We start from the raw sequence: 20,100 nt of genomic DNA, 5'->3' as shown, positions 1-20,100 counted from the left end.
TCTCTTGGATTCCGGCTTCTAGGAGGCGTGTCTTTAGAATGCGATGGCAGACCGTGTCGAAAGCGGCCGACAGGTCCAGGAGGATGAGGGCTGATGTTTCGCCGTTGTCTAGTTGGGGCCTGATGTCGTCTATGGTGGCGATGAGGGCTGTCTTGGTGCTGTGGTTTCATTTGAATCCGGATTGGGATGGGTCCAAGATGTTGTTGTCTTCCAGGTGGCGGGTCAATTACTTGTTGATGATTTTTTCGATGACCTTTGCCGGGAACAGGGAGATGGGCCGGAAGTTCTTGAGGTCCTTGGGGTACGCCTTGGGCTTCGTGAGCAGGGCGTTGATTTTGGCGTGCTTCCAGCTTTCCGGGAATATCGCTGTTTCAAAGGAGATGTTGATGACCTTCTGTAGTTGGGGTGCGATGGCTGCGTCTGCTTTGTTGAATACGTGGTGTGGGCACGGGTCTGACAGAGACCCTGAGTGGATGGAGTTCATAACCTTGCGTGTCTCGTCGTGGTTGGACCAGGAGGTCAGGCGGATGGCGCTGTTCACAGGGGAGGTGGAGTCTGGCGTATTCGGGGCGGTCGTGGTGTTGAAGCGGTCGTGGATGTCAGCGATCTTGCGATGGAAGAAGATGGCTAGTGAGTCTCCCAGTTCTTGTGAGGGCGGGATGTCATTGGTGTTGGCGCTGGGGTTGGAGTGTTCCTTTACGATGCTGAAGAGCTCTTTGCTGTCGTGTGCATTGTTATCCAAGCGGTCTTTGAAGGAGGATCTCTTGGCTAATCTGATGAGGTGGTGATATCTGCGGGTGGCGTCCTTGTGGGCTGCGTGGTTGTCCGGTGTGCGTCTGTGGAGCCATATTTTCTCCAGTTTCCGGCATGCGCGTTTGGAGGTCTGGAGTTCGTCGGTGAACCAGGTCGCTCTCTTGCTGGCGTGGCTGTTGGAGGGTTTCTTGAGCGGGGCGAGGGTGTTAGTGCAGTCATCGATCCACTGTCTGAGGTTGCGGGCTGCGGTGTCTGGGTCGGTGGGTGGGTTCTGGGCAAGGGTGGTGATTAGCTGGTCTTCGGTGACTCGGTGGTCCAGTGGAGTTCGGTGATGTGGTCGAAGGTGATGTGGGTGCTTGTGGAGAAGACGGGGTGCAGCGTGTGGCCCGCAGCGTGGGTGGGTGCTGTGACGAGTTGTCTGAGGCCGAGGTTGGAGAGGTTGTCGATCAGGGTGGCGGAGATGGCGTTGTTGTTGTTCTCGAGGTGGAAGTACAGGTCCCTGAGGACAATGTAGTCCGTGGAGGCGAGTGCGTGGGTGCTGGCGAGGTCGGCGATGGAGTCGCTGAACTGAGCCCAGGGTCCGGGGGTCTGTAGATGAGTGTTCCTCTGAGGGTGGTTTTGGGGACGGTGTGGATCCGGAAGTGAAGGTGTTCGGCGGTGTTGAGGGTGTCGTCTGGGTGGGTGGCGACCTTGAGGGTGGACTTGTGGACGATGACTATTCCTCCTCCGGTTCTGTTGATGCGATCCCTGTGGGTGATCTTGTAGCCGTCCTGGATGGCTATGGCTATGTCGGGCACTGAGGAGTCGTTCCACCAGGTCTTGGTCAGGAAGGCCAAGTCTGGGGAGGAGGTGTCGAGCAGATCCCAGAGCTCGACGGCGTGTTTGCGTGCGGAGCGGGTGTTGAGGAGTATGCAGGGGAGGTGGTTGGGTCCAATCCTTGGAGGTTTGGTGGTTCTGTAGCAGGTGAAGCTGCAGGTGCGGCAGGAGAAGGGTCCGTGGGTCCATTTCGGGGTGGGCTGGAAGCAGGTGTAGTTTAGGCCGACTTTGAGTGCGTGGAGGCTGCTGGCGTCGTAGTGGAGTCTGGTGTCGTGGCATTCACGTGGTCAAGGGTTCTGGGGCTGGGCGCAGTCCAGGCTCGGACGGGCGCAGACGGGCTTGCCTTAGGCACGCCAGCGTCGTGCCTGCTGCGCGCGGATGCCCAGCTGCAGCCATTTTAGGGGGAGCTGCGAGGGAGGAGCAGCTGGGAGGCGGGAGGCAGAGGTTAACGAATATGCACAGGGGCGGACCGCAGGGGCAGCAGCGGCGGGAACGGCGAGCAGGGGCACGGGGGGGGCGAGGAAAGACAGCGCCCAGGAATGGGCAGCAGAGACCGAGGGTGCAAGGCTCTGGAGGAGCTGAGCTGCAGCAGAGGGGGGAGCGACCTACCCGACAAGTTCAGGGGTCGCTCTCCTCACCCCGCGCTGCCGCCAAATTTAAGGGGAGCTGGGAGGGAGGAGGAGGCGGAAGGCAGGGATTAACGAATAGGGGCGGGGCCGCAGGGGCAGCAGCGGCGGGAACGGCGAGCAGGGGCACGGGCGGCGAGGAAAGACAGCGCCCAGGAATGGGCAGCAGAGACCGAGGGTGCAAGGCTCTGGTGGAGCTGAGCTGCAGCGGAGGGGGGAGTGACCTACCTGGCAAGGTTAAGGGCATGGCTTAAAAAACACGTAAGCTAAACATCTGTACTTAGCATAGTGCACTGCCCTACTTGTATTTTGCTGTTTCTGTCATTGCATCCAGATATGATTCAACAAGTAACATCATACCTACAATAAGTCAGGACTATTCGCTTTGCCAATGGTTGTTAGTTGCATAACATAAATAACAGCAACTATGGCTTGTATATAATATTTAAAAAGCTTCCACTTAAAGCCTTCGCGACACCACGGCAACGTTGCTGCTCATGAGTTTCAAAAAGAGAAGGGAAATCAAGAGAGAAAATTACTCTTTAAAGAATTTCCCTTCCCCCTACAATGTTCACCTGGCATGAGGTCTTGCCGTAAATTCTCCTCTAGTGAGAAGTGAGCAGTGTGAGCACGCACACATCGATGTACCTGCTGTCACTGCAGTCTGGAAAAAACATGGACCACCTGTGCCAGGGCACAAAACAGAGCCCAATAAAGCCCCGTTTTGAGGCCCCCTTTAAAAAACTGCCAGTGCTCAGCACCAGTGAGACCCGGCCCACTTAAAGCCCTGGTGCTAGGTATGGTGTAGAGAGGGTCGCCAACCTTTTTCTGTAATAAGAGCTACCTATGCTTTATGAAAGTCATAAGAATCTACTCATATTACTAGTGTGATTGTGACCACAACAGATAAGATGGCCACCTCATGCAAGATTACCAATGGTGATCACCTCATTTCATCTAGCAGGGTTGCCAGTATGTTTATGAAATAGGCGTTATCAAACAGAAATGCCTTATCATTGTATATACATAACAGACATCATGGCTGGACTGGGAACCCAAAGCAGTCTTGTCAATTATTTTGGACCAGCGGGGGGCCATTGCAAGTGTGAAGCACTTTTGTTACTGGGGCCGATATTGCAGCACCACTGCAAAGCCGGCCCCCACCCTTTCACCTTCCAGGGAAATGCCTGATGCCCGGTATGGCCAGCCATAACTGCCATGCCTCTGGCAACAAGTTAATAAATCATGGTATTTAGTCTCCCCATTGCCTTTTAAATTATCACTCAATAACCAGCTTTAAATATATTTTGGGAATACAATCATTTATTTCTAAACATCAGCTTTGATGTTATACAAATACACACATTTTTGTCTTGAATGCACACGTTTCAATGTTGGTATGCATATACTAATTCAGCCAAGCCAGTGCTCCTAATGTATTAGACTGGGGTGCACACATGAGAGCCTGGGGGCTCCCATATCTCCTGAGCTACAGAAGCCTAGTGCAGACCTTTGCAAGGACTTTTGTGAGACTAGAGTTAGTGTGGGGCTTCTTCTTACTGAGTGCAGCTTACTGTCTGGGTCAGATTGGAAGGAATCTTATTGATGCCACCATGACATCCAATGATAGGGACACTTGTTGGACTCCACGTGACGAGGATGGTGGGGCCAGTGCACAAGAGGCAGTAAAAAGCACAATGGGCAGGGAAGTTCAAGGTGCTCACCTTCATCCAACTGAGGCAGCACTCAGCTCTCAGCTTGACCGGGTCTTCCCTGCTGCTCCTTTCTTTGCACCTAAGAGCTTGGAGCTCTCTCCCTCTCTGTGCCATCTTGACAGCCTCAAGAATGAAGGAGACATTGAACAGCCTCGACCTCCCAAGTGCTCTCCCCACAATGCCTGCCAGAAGATTCGTTGTGCTGATGCACGCAGGAGTAGATTGCTTCTAAAGTCTATTTACAATGAATGAAAGAATGAATGAAAGGATTCTTATTGAGCGCAAACTTTGCCCAATGGGCGTCAAGGCGCCTATATCAAAATAACAGCTCGTCACTACATGCAGCATTCTATCAAAGATATGCCCTCCTAAAGAACCAAGTTTTAAGTTCCTTTTTGAACAAATCAATTGAGGGTAGCGTTTTTATCTCAATTGGGATGGAGTTCCAAAGCTGCGGAGCAACAACTGAGAAAGCCCTGACCAATAGGTCAGATCTATAAGGGGTCCACGTGTTTTCATGGACTATTGGAGTTATGCACTCTAGTGAGTTTTACTTTTAAAATACCTGAGTTTTTACGACATATTTGTGGACTGTGTTGTGTTGTTTCTTTCGCCAGACTTCGTCTTTGCTGCTTGTTATTATGTGGTCTTCCTGGTGCTCCCTGCTGGCCGATTAGAGCAGTGGTCAGCTTCATCCCTGGCCGAGCCTTCCATCTTTTTGTACCGCTTTGGCCGCCATAAGTGTGGCAGGGTATGCTCAGACGTGAGTCCCTTGCTCACTTTGCCACTGGATTCAAGCAAGCCGGGCTGAAGACGGCTGGAATGCCAGAAACCGGTCCTCGGAAGCTTGTTTCCGGTCCAGGGAAGGCATGGCTTGGCAGTTCGGGCTGGACTGTTCCCATAAGGCACAGGGTCAGACTAATTTGCATATAGCCATGTCTGAACTGAGGTGGCAGAGTGGGCTAAAGAACGGTGATGGATAAAACCCAGATCTTTTGACTGGGTGTGAGTGTTTTGATTGGTTCAGATGCACCGTCCATCACCACCCCCTTTTGTACCGCTTTGGCCGCCATAAGTGTGGCAGGGTATGCTCAGACGTGAGTCCCTTGCTCACTTTGCCACTGGATTCAAGCAAGCCGGGCTGAAGACGGCTGGAATGCCAGAAACCGGTCCTCGGAATCTTGTTTCCGGTCCAGGGAAGGCATGGCTTGGGGACTCAGATGCTCCGTCCATCACCACCCCCTTTTGTACCGAGCCTTCCATCTTGCTCCTTCCATTGTACCGGCCCACTTTGTATCACTCTCAACATGCTACATCTTGACGGTGTAAGGAGGCAGTAGACACTCGGTGGATAACATCTCCTATATGCTGTCCAAAATAAAACCCACCATGCCGAAATATTCAGGAGCAGACTGCTTACAAATGTTTGTTTAAAACCATTCAGGCCTATTGCGTCTTGGGTATTTTATGCGCCCCAAGGTCGGAGTAGGGAGGCAAACACTGTGGTGGGCTTGGTTTAAAAAATATATATATATTTGCGAATTGTGTAGGATATGTTTTGCCAGGCATTGTCCTTGCTACACATTACTAGGTGGGCTTTTCATCCCTCTATACAGAACAGTCTGGGCAGTAGTCAGCGCCTCCCCTGACCAGACCTTCCAACCTGCTCCTTCCCTAGCACACAACTCGTTGTCTCTCTTGTACTTAACACCAGCTTCATGGTTGCTCCCTCTGCATCTGAGCCTTATTGAACTCTCACTCAGCCCTCTTACTGCTCCCTTCTGTCTAGCTGGGCAGGGGGCTTTGAAATAGGAATACTCATAGAAACATTATGTGTTTCCCTTTCTCGTTGAGCCTAATAGGACTTTGTTTACTTTTTGTACATTGTTATAATTCAATCCCTATGCCTCTTTAGTGCCCGTTTGGCATGCGTAGAGATTTGCCATTTATGTCATATTTCTCACTATGGTGCTCCGCCACCTATTTTTACCAATGGCCTAGATTGCGCTTTAGAAAATATAACTGTGAAGACTCAAACGCACACAGAACACTAATAATGGATGTGTCATTCCATAGGAACACCACGCTTGCTTGAGGACATGTTAGCACATGCATCACCATGCACACACCTACGGACTTACGCAGGTGCCATTTTATTTATTTATTTTCTATTTACCGATCCTATCTAGAAGATGTCACTTTAGCTGTAAATAAAAAATGTATTTTACTTGCCTAAAGGCGCTTTTTTCACAGTACAGCGGCTCGGCAGCAAATGGCAGATGCTTGCCCATAAATAAAATAGAAAGACACTTTATTTCAATGAATGAGAGGGGTGTGGATGAGTGAGAGGCAGGAACCAATGGTGAGTTAGCGGGAGCAATGGATGAGATGTTTTCTCTATGAGGCAATTAAAAAAAAAAAAAAAAGAAGAACTAAACGGGATAGGGGAATGAACAAACAAGGTAGGAGAGGGAGAAACACCGAGCACGGGGTAGGTGGGCGAGTACTAAGAGGGTGAAGAGGTAGAGGAGGGAGAGGGCGCGTGGATAAGGAGGTAGCTGCACTGAGCACACGTGGCAGGCATTTGATGGCGAGCAGAAGAGAGAGCACGAAAAGACATGCTCTCTCGTGGAATGCTCAAAGCAAAAGTCGTTCATATAATGTGGGTATTAGAAGAATACCTGTTAGCCAGTGAGTAGAATGGGCATGCGAGAAAGGAGTGACAAACACAAGAGGAAGGCAAGCATGGAATAAGAAGTAAGCACATGACAGGACAACAATGGTAAGCAACCCCACTGTTTGTTATGGTCCTCAGGTGGTCTTTGTAGACAGCTAAAAGCTGTCTATAAGCGAAAGCTAAAGATGCTAGATATACAGGATATTTTCTAATGCAACTATATCGAAGAAGTCAGAGTCTCGTAATTTGTTTGGAAGCCCCGTACAAATGTCAATGCAATAAAACACCATCAATTATTTCGTCTACTTTTTTCCCCACAATAGCATGTTGACAAATCCTACCAGCCTCTACGCCGAAATATTCGCATTGGCGAAAGAGTTCTATAAATTCAGAAGAAAAAAAATCTGAGCTGCTACTACAAACCGTGAAACATGTTTCAATCGGGAGTACCCAATATCGTAGCGCCGACATACTTCAGTGTGCTTGATTAGCAGGGAGGAGAGTCGGAGAAAGCGATTTCTCCTCTAGAGGTTCCCTGGCCAGTACCTCATGCTCGGCTGAAGAGAAACGTATTCCGTGACATTGCACGGCTCTCACTTTGAACACGGGGGCAGCGGCGCATCACAGGGCGTGCAGACCTCCTCCCCGCTCATTTCCACCGGGCTTCTGGGCGCCTCCCACATTCCCAGCGGCGCCTCCCATTCAGAGAACTCCGGTGGAAGTGGATCTGGGAGTGAAAGGTGCGCACCCCAACCTATGTTTAGGGATCCCGAGGGCTGTGGGCGTGGAGAGCGCAGGCTTGGGGGAGCTTCAGCTGAAGAACCTGAGCCCGAGGAGGCGGGCGGCGGGGCCTGACGCGCGCCGAGGACCCCCCTCCCCCCGATCCCGAGGAAAGCCGAGAGGAGAGAGGGAAGGAAGGAGGGAGAGCGCGAGGCAAGAGCCACGCACGCCACCAGAGCCTCGCTCGCCGCCCGGACATGTTTAGGAACTTGGGTCGCTGGTTCGCCTCCTCGCTCCTCTCCGGCCGGAGCCCTCGCTATCACCCAGGCGCTGCCTGCTCGCGGCGGTCTCCCTAACATGTGTGGCGCCGCTGCGCGGGGCTGGAGGAGCTCAGCTTGGGGTGCGCTGGAAGAAGCCCGAGGGGGGGCTTGTTGGCTACAGGCGGCGGCTGTCTGGTCCGGGGGGAGGCTCTGAGCAGGGCAGCACTGCATCCAGCTGGCCTGGTGAGTTTGTGCAACTTTAGCGATCTTCGTGGGGTAGTTTGTTGCAGAAAGTTCACCGCACGTTAGTTCCATTTTATTGTGTCGAAAAATAGTGTGTGAATTCGAGTGGAGAATTGGGGTGGGGTGGGGTGGGGTGTGGGGGGGGGGGCGACTTGTATGCTAAGTAAATATCGTGAAATAGTAAAGTAAAAAAAAAAAACGAGTTGCAGTTGTTTTCCCCCCTACTGTAGTGCAAACTTGCAACACAGAAAAAAAGTGCGGTATGTGACAGTAGATAGGTGGAATTGTTGCGCCCCCTAGGCAGAGGAAGCTGAAACGCAGGCGTTTTGGGCATTGGTTTATTTGATTGGAGACTGAAGCCTGTTTCCATGCAAAGCACCTTGAGGATTTCTCGCTTACACACTCATGATTATTACTTGTTTTGCCCCATTACGGAAGCATCCTAAACACATGCATGTTGGGCCGAGTGCGGCATTTGCTTATCTGCACCAGACCCGAGTAGCCGTCTTTGCCCCCACAATCCTTGTCTGCGGGGCGAATGCATGGGGGTTATTTCTTGTGTTCTTTTAGAGGGTGTGCACCTTGAAGCCAAGGGCTTAGTGACCGTACCTCTGCCGTTTCCGGCCTATGGCGCTCCTTACCGTAAATGGTGGCGGTTACATTCATCCTGCGGTGTGCCAGACTATGTGATAAAACGGCAACACACACCCCAAGCACAAGGCGCGCCGAGAGATTGCTGTGAATCACAAGCGGCCAGTGTGTTTCGTAAGGGGAAGAAGGGGTCAATTCTAAGATGATGTGTCTTATGCCAACACAATGCACAGTTAATTATATGTTAGTTTAGATCACGTCTTTGTCCAGTGTAACCTGAACTCTAATTGCATTAATCTAACTCAAAATGCGTCTTTATTTGCGACATGATACACAACAGATAATATTCCTGTTGGAGTAAATGCTCTTAAATAAAGTAACACGTGCAAAAGACGTGTGCTAAATTAAGTTGTTAAATGTGTTAGTCGTCGGTGTGGAGGTTGTAAACAATACGTACACGTAATGCATGCCCTTTAATACTGCGTTTAAAGTAACTGTTACTTGAGCCTGTAACTGCACAGGGTGCTGATTTTTTTTTTTTTTTTACGTTTAACAATGCCTTGTGACAATCACATTCGGTGTTAAAATGCATGTTATGCCTGGAATGTTTGGTACAGTTAGCGCCGTGCACCATCCAAGACGATGCTACGCAAACAAAGACGATGGCTGAAAATAAAAGTTGCCTTCGTGGGACATACCCAGAGAACCAGCGAAGATTCATAGGTTTCTGACAGAAAATGGACCCTCTGGGAACTTTTCCACCGCTCCCTACCACCCTGAAAGGAGGAGGGGGGGGGGGGGGGATTCTCATCGGCGCCTTCCGTAAACACACATCAGCACAGTCGGCACCCTGCAGGTGGAAAGACACAAGGGTCGATGACTTCCGACTGCTGAGCGAACACCGCACGGAGCCCTCATCATGCAAATAACCGGCCTTGGGAGAATGCTTGGATTGTAAATCAGACTGTATTTTAGCTTGGATGTACTCACTCTACCCTTTCTTTTAGTTTTTTGGAGGCGGACTTTATGCTGTGGATCAGTGTGCTCGGGATATTTACGCGTGCCATCCTTCTGTGAACGTGGCTGCTGTTTCCGTTAGTGCTTGATCCCAGTGGCGGATTGTTTGCGGGGTATCATGGGCCCCTGAGCTTCACCATCTCCCGAGGGGAGCTCCGCGGCGAGGGCTTTAGGTATTCTCGGCTACACTTGTCCCTCCCTCTCCAGAGCGGCAGTGTACGGCACCGGTTTCAGATTTCTTCCCGCCGCAGCCCCTGTGCGCATCGGACACGGATTTTCCAGAGGAGCGCGGAGGCGGCTGGCGTGTGATGCTTCCAGTTCGCCTGGGATTGTTCCCCCCTTGGAGCAGATGTGGGCCTCTCTAACTTGTGAGCGCCAGGGTAGATTGTGCGACGGGCTGGTGCTTGGTGTCTCCCTGCTGAGGGGCGCCCGGGCACACTTCACCCCGCACTCTGCTGCCACTGTAGACGCCACATAGGTGGAGGTCACCGACCGCAGGGTCTGCAAAATGACCAGCATCGAAAAGGCGAAATAATGAACTTGGAACACGCATCGCCTCGCCACAGGCGATGAAAAACGGAGACGGCACCCACTCCGGGTTTTCATTGTAGAACAACTTCGTTGGGATGATGTAGGCAAATGAAATAATTCTTCTGGCGGATGTTTATACTTTTTTTCATGGATGAGATAAATATTTTCCAGCCTACCCTAAGCCAAATGTTATTTATAAATTGTTAAAACGCAAGGTGAGTGTTTATATTTTGAGGGGAGGAGGAAGCTGAGAAAAGCGTCCCTCGACGCACCAGAGTAGATTTGATGTTAAATGTATTGACCCCCCGCCCCCACTCAGCGTTTTAGGCTGACAGCTGCCTGGGAGTTGGGCCGTCTTCTAGCGCCGCTGGCTGTTCCCCCTGGGTGCGAGCCCTTGGATGCGCAGCACTGTCTTCGGGTGGGAGGGGGGTTAGGGTCGAACGGTGACGGCCGCTCTGGCCTGCTGTTTGTGCAGTTTGGTTTGTCCATATGCCTGTACCTCTGGTGTGTGGGGGAGGTGCTGGCACTGCTAGTGTCGGTGAATGCTCCTCTCTGTGTTATTGTGTGCTAGAGTTTTCTTCGGTGAAGGGTATAGGGTATGCTTAGGGGCTATTGATTTGCCCTCTGTAGTGTCTGCTGGGGGCGCAGCCCTCCTGTGTACAACGCCTTCACACCAGGTCCTCCGGATTTACTGTATTGTGCTGGTCATTTGGCTGTTTTTTTTCCTGGTCCTGTGATGTGCTGGGGCTTGTTCGCCTAGGTAGAGTACCTTGTGCGAGGGTCGGTGGCTTTTCCTGCACCACCTGGCAGAGGATATTGTGTTGGCAACGGGGGGTGCTCCTCCGAGCAGAGGGTATTGTACTGTGGCTGCTTGCCCTGGTAGTGTGCGTTGTGCTGGAACTGATGGTAGTGCCACAGGGGAGTGTCTTGTATATCGGGGCATTTAGTCGGTTGGCCTGATAGACTGTATTGTGCAGGGGTCGGTGGCTACTCAGTGGGTTGCGTGTATGGCCTGTGACTGCTTCTCCCGGGAGTTTGTGTTGTACCGGGGCAGGTGGTGTTGGTACCCTCGGTAGATTACCTTGTGCTAGTACCTGTTTTGCTCCTTATGGTCGAGTATATTTAGGGCCACTGGGATTATGACATTGTGCGGCCCAAGTCTTTTTAAGCATAATTATATATCTGGTATTTGCCACAATCTTCATCTTCTGCTGCATAATTTGCAGAGTTTTAACAACCTTTTTGTTTTAAGCTCAAATGGTTCAAACGTTATAAAACCACAGGAAAACCTGTTGCAGCCCAGTGGATGGGTCTTTGCAAAAGTTGTCTGCCCACCTTTCTGTTGCTTATTGTTGTGTGAGTGTAAAACTGAGGTGCAAACCTCTGCCCAGACAGTATTAACAAGTGGAAAAATATCAAAACAATACTGTCAGAAAATATGCTGTAGTACGCCGAATAATGTGCCTGTTATTGCTGCATAATTTAGTGAACCGTGTCCCATATTTTGTCCCTCGTCTGCGCATAATACCCGTGGCCTCGAGTATATTGTGCTGTGATCGGTGGTTGCGGCTCCAGGTAGAGTGCATTGTGCTGTGGTCGCGTTCCACGGTAGTGTGTGCTGTACTGGGGCCGCTGGTTGTTACCTGTGGTAGATTTCCTTGTGCTAGGGCCTGTGGCTATCTCTGTTGCTTCGGGTAGTTAATGTTCTGCTGGGACAAATGACTGCCCCTCCGGTAGACTGTATGTTGCTGTGGGTGCTTCTCCGGGTAGAGTGTGTGGGGGGAGGGGGGTGGGTGAGTGGGTGCTGGGGCCGGTGGCTGCTCACCCACAGGATAGTATCTCCAGGGACGATGGCTGCTCTTCGAAAGCTTGGATTTGCTCCCTGTGTCATCCCCGAGCACTTTGACAGGCGGAGTAAAGTAGTCCCGGCGGGTGTGGAGTCCCAGTGCTGCCCGGGGCGGAGGGATCCGGGAGGGTTTGGAACTGGGACTCGGGCCGAGCAAAGAAAGGAGCCCGAGCGGAGGAGGGCGGCAGCAGCAGCATGCGAGGGCATCCGAAGACCGGGCCCTCCTGTCCTTCCGCCCGGGAGCAGGTGAGGGTTCTTGTCAGCGAGGAAAGGCAGGGAGAAAAGATCGGGGAGCGGAGCAAACTTCCCCAGCAAGGGGTGGGGGCTATTGAAACCCGCCAGCGCACCATTGTTTACACGAGGTCGTGTTCTTCTCTTACTCCTTTTCTATTTTTCCGTCGGGTGTGTTTATCTTTTCTGGGGACGGTGTCCTTAAAGCTGAGGGCTCGGACAGAAAGTTTCTCTCATGCCTGTTAAAGTTGTGGTGTACGTGTATGCAGCGTGGCATCAGTTGTTGGGCAGTTTTGTGTTGCTGAAGGGTGCGCATCGCTGGTCTGTGTGCTCTATTCCCAAGAAGAGGTCCCGTTTCCCCCTCCAGCTTGGTATGCCCCATACTCTTGTGCATTCTGGGGTGTGTCTCCCCTCCTCAGGCTGCCCGAGTGATATTTGCCCCCCGTTGCTTGTTTGTGCCGTCTCCCAGGCCCCCTCCGCCCCGTGTGCTCGCCCTCTGTCGGCGGCGCCCCTCTCTTTGATTTGCTTCCACTCTCCAGCCCTGATTGTTTCCAGCTGCTTCCACTGTACTCCTGCACCGCCTCCCCGGGGACCCCGAAAAGAGCACACGACCCTGCTCCGCCCCGCAGATGGTCGGTGGTCACGCACAAACTGCGGCGGTGCCCCCAGGGGGAGGTGGTGGCCGGGGGTCTCTTGTGACGTGGTCACCGAGGGAACCGCTGCTTTATTGGGATGGCGCCCCCCACGTACTGAGGGGCCGGGGGTTATGGGCAGGGTCAGTGCTGTTACTCTTTAGGAAGAATTAGCATTCTTCTAGTGCCTTGCAGATGAAGTGCGGTGCCCGACTGCAGCCTTCTCCCGTCTCTGTTGCTCTCCCCGGCCTCCCCTCCGATCCGCCCTCGGGCACGCATGCCTCCCTCGTGGCCTGTCTCTGCAGTTCGTAGGCGCTTGGCCTTTCACGTCGGTATGCCCCCGGGGGCCCTGTATGGACCTCGGGGCAGCTGCTCCCCACCGTCCACTCCAACCTGTAAATCGGCATGCACTATTTGAACCTCCGAGGCAGGCTGATTCCAAGCTCACCTCTGCGCACTCTACTCTTCGTTTTCAACTAATGGACCTCGGACAGGTGGGCTTCCAGTGCCAGCTCACCAATGAGGTCTTTAACCTGTAGATCGGAATGGATTCATTGAGGAGCCTCAAACTGTAGATCTGCATGTACTCACTGACAACCTCAGGAGCGGCGGGATGCCAGCTCACCAGTGAGGAGGACTTTAACCTGTAGATCGGTTTGCACTCACTGAAAAACCTTGGAAACATGTGGGCTGTCAGCTCACCAGTGTGCACTTGAACCTGTAGCTCTGCATGCACTCATGAAAAGCCAGAGCCGGGCGGGATGCCAGCTCACCAGTGTGCACTTGAACCTGTAGCTCTGCATGCACTCATGAAAAGCCAGAGCCGGGCGGGATGCCAGCTCACCAGTGTGAACTTGAACCTGTACCTCTGCATGCACTCATGAAAAGCCTGCGGAACAGGCAGTCTGCCAGCTCCCCAATGTGTATTTGAACCTGTAGATCGGTATGCACTCATTGAAGACCCGCAGGACAGGCGGACTGCTAGCTCACCACCGTTAAACCTCTCCTGTGAGGATTACTTGCTTACAGGAAGCGATTCAACAAAGGTCCGGAAGTGTGGACGCGCTATTGCTGCCGGTATTGGCCGTTGCTCAATTGTTCTGGGTTAAAGTGCGGTTGCTTGTCTGTCATCCTTTCTTTATGACCCTTTGGTTTTAACGAGCACATTGTTCTCAGTAGCGGAATTACAAGGCAGCACAAAATACACACATTCTCACTCCTATATTATAGCACAGCGGGTACATGGACCTACAGAAATGTGTAACCAGCAAGTCACATGTTGGGCCCACTAAAGTTGAATGAGACTTTTAATTTTTAAGTTAACTAGAAAGGAGCCTAGTTTATTTGATTTATAAAGCCACCTATTACGGTGACACACAGCCTCGAGGTCACACATCGCCTCATTTAATATGAAAATGTTACTTGTAACTTGGACGGGTTCCCTTCGTTCTCTGTAATATCTGAGATCATAACCCCAGAGGTTTATGTTATATAGTATTTCATTTGCTCATGTAAAAATCCTAAGAGACTCGTTTAAAAAAAGCCCTCACCAGCCGTTTCATTGTCTCAGGAGGGCTGATGCCTCCACCATGAGCAAAGCTTTGCTAGTGGGAAGACTTCTCCTCCTTGGTTCTGGAGTGGGATCCTTTGAACCCTGTAAATTCAACTTACAATAATGGCAACTTGAAAAAATAAATATTGTTAGTGCGAAAATAAATTGAATTTTGTTTGACTCACCACGCGAGTGCGGCCGCTTCCTTCCTTCAGTGGGGGGGGGGAGTCTTTGGAGCAGATATATGTGAGTGTATGTCTGTATGTGTATATGTGTGTGGTGGATTTGATGGCTAAGTTAGATTTCAAGGAAGTGGGGTTCCATGGAGCCCAGTAGTTAACAGTGTGTCCTCGTGTCCGGCAGAGAATTTATGCCTGTTAACCTGGCAAGCGAACGTCACAGTACTTTGAGTCAACCCAGTGGAATCTTCCATCGTTTGGAAGCCAGAGATCTTTTCCACCCAGCATTGTACAGATTGTTCAATGGTGGACCTAGGGTTGGAAATTTCTATTAAGGTGTGGAGCCCTCCCCACCACCATTTTAACCATTGGCTCCACTGAAGCTAAAATGGACGCTCCTAGGTGGTCAACATCTGTGATGAACTTCACAGTTACACAGGTGTTGCTCACCTACGTTTTAAGTAGCGTTCATGATACTTTAACATAATGAAGGATTCATTTATTATACAACGCTTCCAGACCAAAAAGTAGTAGCTTATTTATGCAAAATCCCCCCATGACAGTTGGGATTATAGATAGATTAACGGCAGTCAATTCTTTAAATCCCTGAATGTCTATTAGAAGTACTGGGCACACAAATGTAGCATTTTATATCTTTTGCATACTCAAAACGTTTTGACCCTTGAGGTAAACAAACTGACTATTTCCTGTGACTGGGTAGGGAAATGTCCTTTACAGCGGAGTCATTACCATGATCAGCCTTTACAACACAGTCACTACACCAACTGCGATGTAAGTCCAATACTTTCCCTACTGTTGCGCAGACTGGAGTTGGAATAGTACGTAATTTGTACTATTCCAAAGTCCAGCTCCCCCTTAGGCAAGTCGTTGTAATGACTTGCGTGGTAAAAACGCATGTTATCGTTGCATTCGGGTAGAGACTACGTTGCAAACGCGTGGGTGGTTAAAACATGCCGGATTCTGTCGTGCATCCCTCTGGCTATATGTGAAGCTAGTTTTCTCAGAAGTTCACTTAAACTGTGTACATGTACTTACTCAAAGTGAAAGGAGCGTTTGGAAACACCAGTGTCATTATTTGGTGTGTTTTGTGACTGAAGGTTGTTGGTCAGGCTCTTCGTGCAGAACATTAGGATGCTGGTCACTTGTTGCATCCCTGAGGAAGCAGTGATGGTCAGCGTCCTCAGTGAGATGGGTTACGGGTTTTCCATGCTGTTCTAAGCCCATTCTGTGATTGATGACTGACAGCAAAAGCAATATTAGATTGGTTAGGTTTTATTCCAAACGCAGCTTTCCATTTATACGGTGCCGTATAAGTACATTGGTAAAAGGCAAAGCGTGAGGAGGACGAGGATTCAGCCAAGTGGTGGCACAACATTCCTTGTGTAAAGGTTCTACTTACTCTGGTTGGGCAGCACCCAGTGAATGCGAATTTTAGCATTGATCACGAACTGTGCAACTGCACAAAGTTATATAACTTGTAACCTTTGCAGAAGTTCATATGTGAGTGAAAGCCCCCTCACTCCCCTCCAAATTTGTTTTTTCAAGCGAATAGTCCCTCAAAAAACGTTATTTGAACAAATATTCTACTTTCATGATGTAGGATTGTGTTGTGGTGTTTCCACAAACGTATTAAATTAGATTAAACATTAATCATTAGAACACAGGTGTAATGGCTTAGCTTCTGTACTCGTGCTTCCTTGCCAAGTGCCCTACTTTCAGATACTGAATTTGCTGCAGATTTTTATTTTGATGTAACATCGGCTTCCTTTTTCGTTTATTATATTACCCTGTGGGAGCTGCGATATTGGAGCATAACTTCCCCAACTAGACATCAGATGTCACATCTGTAGCAGGAATTGGTAAATTATCTACTTTCTGTACTTTTCTTCTTGCTTTCTTTCTCCATCTCTGCTAGTGATGGAGACAACGATTTGTTGTCCACATCAACAGTGCATCTACACTGATTGTCCTTCTGTTATTTTCTATTTTTGACTGCTCAAATGCATTGCTGCTCAAAGCTATATTTATACACCATCCATCCCTTGGTGGGTAGAACTAGTAAGTGGACGATTTTTTTCTGATTTTGTACTGATGGACTAATGTTTTGCCTGGACCACAACCATTTACTTGGATGAAGAATATTGCGTCTTGACTTTTTTAATTGTCCAGAATAAAGATGGTTCTGCAACTTCTCTCCACCCTTCTGAAGGATCTGTGTTTCACCAAAATATGGTGTGAACTTGATGTTTGGGTCTGGTTAATGTGATTACCAGCTCCTCAAATTAAGAACCTTCCTATTATCCCAGATTAATCATTAAACAAAGTCGTTGTTTTCAAAGCGGACTATGATCGTTAAGGTGGGTCTTGTGTTTGGGACGTTCATGACAAGAGGCCCTCCTCGGTTTCACAATATTGGCCAAAAAGCAATGTACTTGGATATTGCTTTTTTGACGGTTTATTTGTGTCATAACTAGTTATTTGCATGAAATAAAATTGTAGCGTTAATAACAATAATAAACTTGGGCTGGAAGCTTTTTTAAATTTTTCTTACGGTTAGAGTTGCACTTGCTAGAATAGCAGTTTTTTAAATCTGTATGTTACAGGGTTACCTGTATATTAGCTAATATTGAATATTAAACCCCTAGATTAAAGTTGAGTACATTACAGTATTTTCCTATGCACGATGGAAGCAGCCCTTTGATATGCGCACACCGGTGTAATTGCAAGATGACGAGTCTAGCACACTCATAAGTACGAGAGAATAAAGGTTTTGCTACTTGCCAACATCTGAACAGAAGCCATGACTGTCAGTACATGGTAAAATGGAGGTAGTCTTCCAGGTTTTCTCTTTAGGTATTTTATTCCAGAGTTGTTTGTGGCTCCCCTATCCCCCTGCCCACACTTTATCAAACACCCTTAAGATGTAATGAGCTTCTCTTGGTCATTTGGGAGACTGGGAAGGACTTCCATCATTTGCTGCGGAACAGTACTTAAGGCTAAAGCAGCTGAGTTTGTGTTATGGTACTCATTTATAGCAATGATATGATCACACACACTTGTGATTAAATGATTATAGTTTCTTTATAAATGCTACAGTAATAATCCTGTGAGCTGTGTGATGCGGCAGGCTGTTCCTGGCGCCTGCTGGCTAGCCTTTAGGTGGCTGTAGAAGGCTATTATTTCAAGTTTGTGAAATCAAGGTTTGTATTTTAGCTGATACCAAGATAGAATATTTTAGCAGATGTCCTAAGAAGATCGGCTCAATCTCTGCCAAATAATGACACTCCAACTATTATACGGGGTTGTATTCTGAACGTCTCGGTGTTTAAAGCTTTCTAAAAACCTGTAAGAATCTCACAAGGCGATATGAACTAAAGTCATTGTATATTGCGTGTTTGAGACCTCTCTATTTGGGCTCAGTTTTCTGATTATACCTGAGCTTGGAGGGGCACCAGTCACATAACTTAAAGTTGTGTGTTTCCACCAAGATGGGTCGTGGGTTAAGTGCTTTCTGCTCACGTTTCAGCTTGATTAGCAAAGTCATCGCCACCTTTCAGCCTCTGTGGGCTGATCTGTGTGATAACCTTAAAATAGGGAATAATGTCCACTGCTTTTTGGAGTACTGAGAATTAATAAGCATTGAATGAAAATTAATAATATGGGCAGATTCAAATATCGACCAAGATGAAGTGGGAACTTTATATCTTTTTTTGAATGTGCAGGTCTTTTTATAGCAGGAGGAAACTTGTTGTCGAATGTTGAACATGCGATGCTACAGTTGATGGGCGTGGAAGTTAACAGTGCTCTTGAGAGCTTCTCTCTATTAGTGTATCTTATTGTAATTCTTCATTCCGTTTGAAAATAACAACTTGACACACTTGTACAGCAGTAGTTGAATCTTTCTTATTACTAACCATTTGTTTTTAGTGGTACTTACCTGGGGTTTCTTAACTACCTTAACGTTCCATCATGTCAATCCATGAAAGCCTTTTATCGTCAAAATGTCACTTTTGGCCGTTTTTCGAAGGTGTAACATTGCAAGTGTTGCATTTGAATATGCATGCTTGTTTTGATGTACCGGTGTGAATGTTACATATGGCCTTAAATACCTGCTTTATCAAAAATCCTAATGCAAATTCACCAATGGTTTCTTTTAGGTTATAGGCCGTGTGTATAATGCCTTTAATAGTCCACTAATTGTTCGAGCAGATTAACTTCCAAGTTGTCCGTCCTATTTCTTGGCTCATTGAAGCAAGCAAGCAAGCACACACAATCATTCAATCGGTAAACAACTGTTGTAATGACTTTGAAGTAGGGCGGACCGTGTCATTTGTGAAACACTTGGAGGCCCTTGACCTTGCAGTAGGATTCACATTGCCTAATTCACAAAGCTTTATATGCGAGTAGTTGTGTTACTGCTTATTTCAATGTAACTAAATAAAAAATTTCAATGAGTAAAGATATCGATCAAACCACGTTTATGAAGCGCATCTAATCAACCACAAGGGCATTCAGGCGCTGAGATCCAAGCTGCTTGGATGGCCTGAGTTGAGTAGCCTCTTCTGATTCCGGTTCTGAACTCCTGAAAAGAGTGTGAAGTCCAGAGATGAAGGGGTAGGTTGTCCCGGGACGTTGAGGCGAGGTAAGAGAGTGCCCGTCTTCCACTGTTGCTTCGGCAGATGCAAGGGGTGGTGGGGGTGGTTTCTGAGCTAGGGGAGGGATGCAGTTCACAAGAGCCTGGAGGGATGGTGCAACGTCGGGTGGTAGTTGATGTAACTGGACCTTGGTTGTGCAGGGCTATGTATGTATGTATTACACAATGGGATACTGTTTCAAAAAAATATATATATATACCTAGAAGTCTACTACGTGAGTCGCGACAGTGAATAATTCGACCTGGGTTGTGCAGGGCTTTGTAGGCTGGAGTCAGAATCTTGAATTTCCATCTCTTGTGGCCAGGGAGCAGGTGAAGGTTCTTCAGGTGAGGAGTGATATGGGTCAGTCTGGGGAGGTTGAGGATGAGTCTGGCCACTGAGTTTGGAATGGTCTGCAGTCTCGTCAGGAGGTGTGCAGTAATTCCTGGGTGTATTGCGTTAACGTAGTCCAAATGACAATGGCTTGAGTGACGGTGCATGTGGTGGAAACTGAGTCATTTGAAGATCTTTCAGGGCATGCGCAGCGTGAGAAAGCAGGCAGAGGAGACTGCGCTGAGCTGGTTCTTCATTGTGAGTTTGCTGTCCAAGATGATGCTGAGGGTTCCAGGTGTGGTCTGCAGGGACAGAGAGGATCCCGGTTCAGCAGGCCACCAGGAGTTAACCACGGGGAGGTGTTCCTGAAGATATGCTTGTTGGAGAGTGCAGCCATGCATGTCGAACATCATCTATTCTTGAAAGTAAGCATGTCTTACTCTTGGAAGTTCATGAGTAAGTCGCACCTACGCCGGAAGTAAGGCACAACTACTTCACAGAAAATGCCTTTTGAATCGGTCCTGCATATTAAATAATTAACATCTAAGTCCATAGCAAGACATATAAAAAAGAAAAAGCTTTGAGATAAGGACTCGGAGAGAGTTCCAGTTGCAGAAAGTACCAAGAGCAGGTGGCTGTATTTAACCAGAAACTTTAATTCAGAGGTAGCATTTTTAAATAAGATTTCGCTGACGATATTTCGAAGTGCACCGCAAAGAAAAT

General features: G+C 48.8%; 1 protein-coding gene across 4 annotated transcripts in view; it reads left to right on the top strand.

Moving 5' to 3' along the window:
• The first annotated feature begins 7,266 nt into the window (after positions 1-7,266).
• Positions 7,267-20,100, top strand: part of FAT1 (FAT atypical cadherin 1) — a 318,166-nt gene continuing 305,332 nt past the window's right edge. For 3 of the 4 annotated variants that reach the window (XM_078678099.1, XM_078678098.1, XM_078678096.1), the window contains exon 1: positions 7,267-7,810. The gene's annotated coding sequence lies outside the window, so the exon portion shown is untranslated. Of the gene's footprint in view, positions 7,811-8,828; positions 10,165-20,100 lie in introns of those variants that run through there. The other variant, XM_078678097.1, reaches the window with a different exon arrangement.

This window comes from Lissotriton helveticus, chromosome 2_2 (genome assembly GCF_964261635.1).
Source record: "Lissotriton helveticus chromosome 2_2, aLisHel1.1, whole genome shotgun sequence".
NCBI classification, from domain to species: domain Eukaryota; kingdom Metazoa; phylum Chordata; class Amphibia; order Caudata; family Salamandridae; genus Lissotriton; species Lissotriton helveticus.
This window is presented reverse-complemented; position numbering and strand designations above follow the sequence as displayed.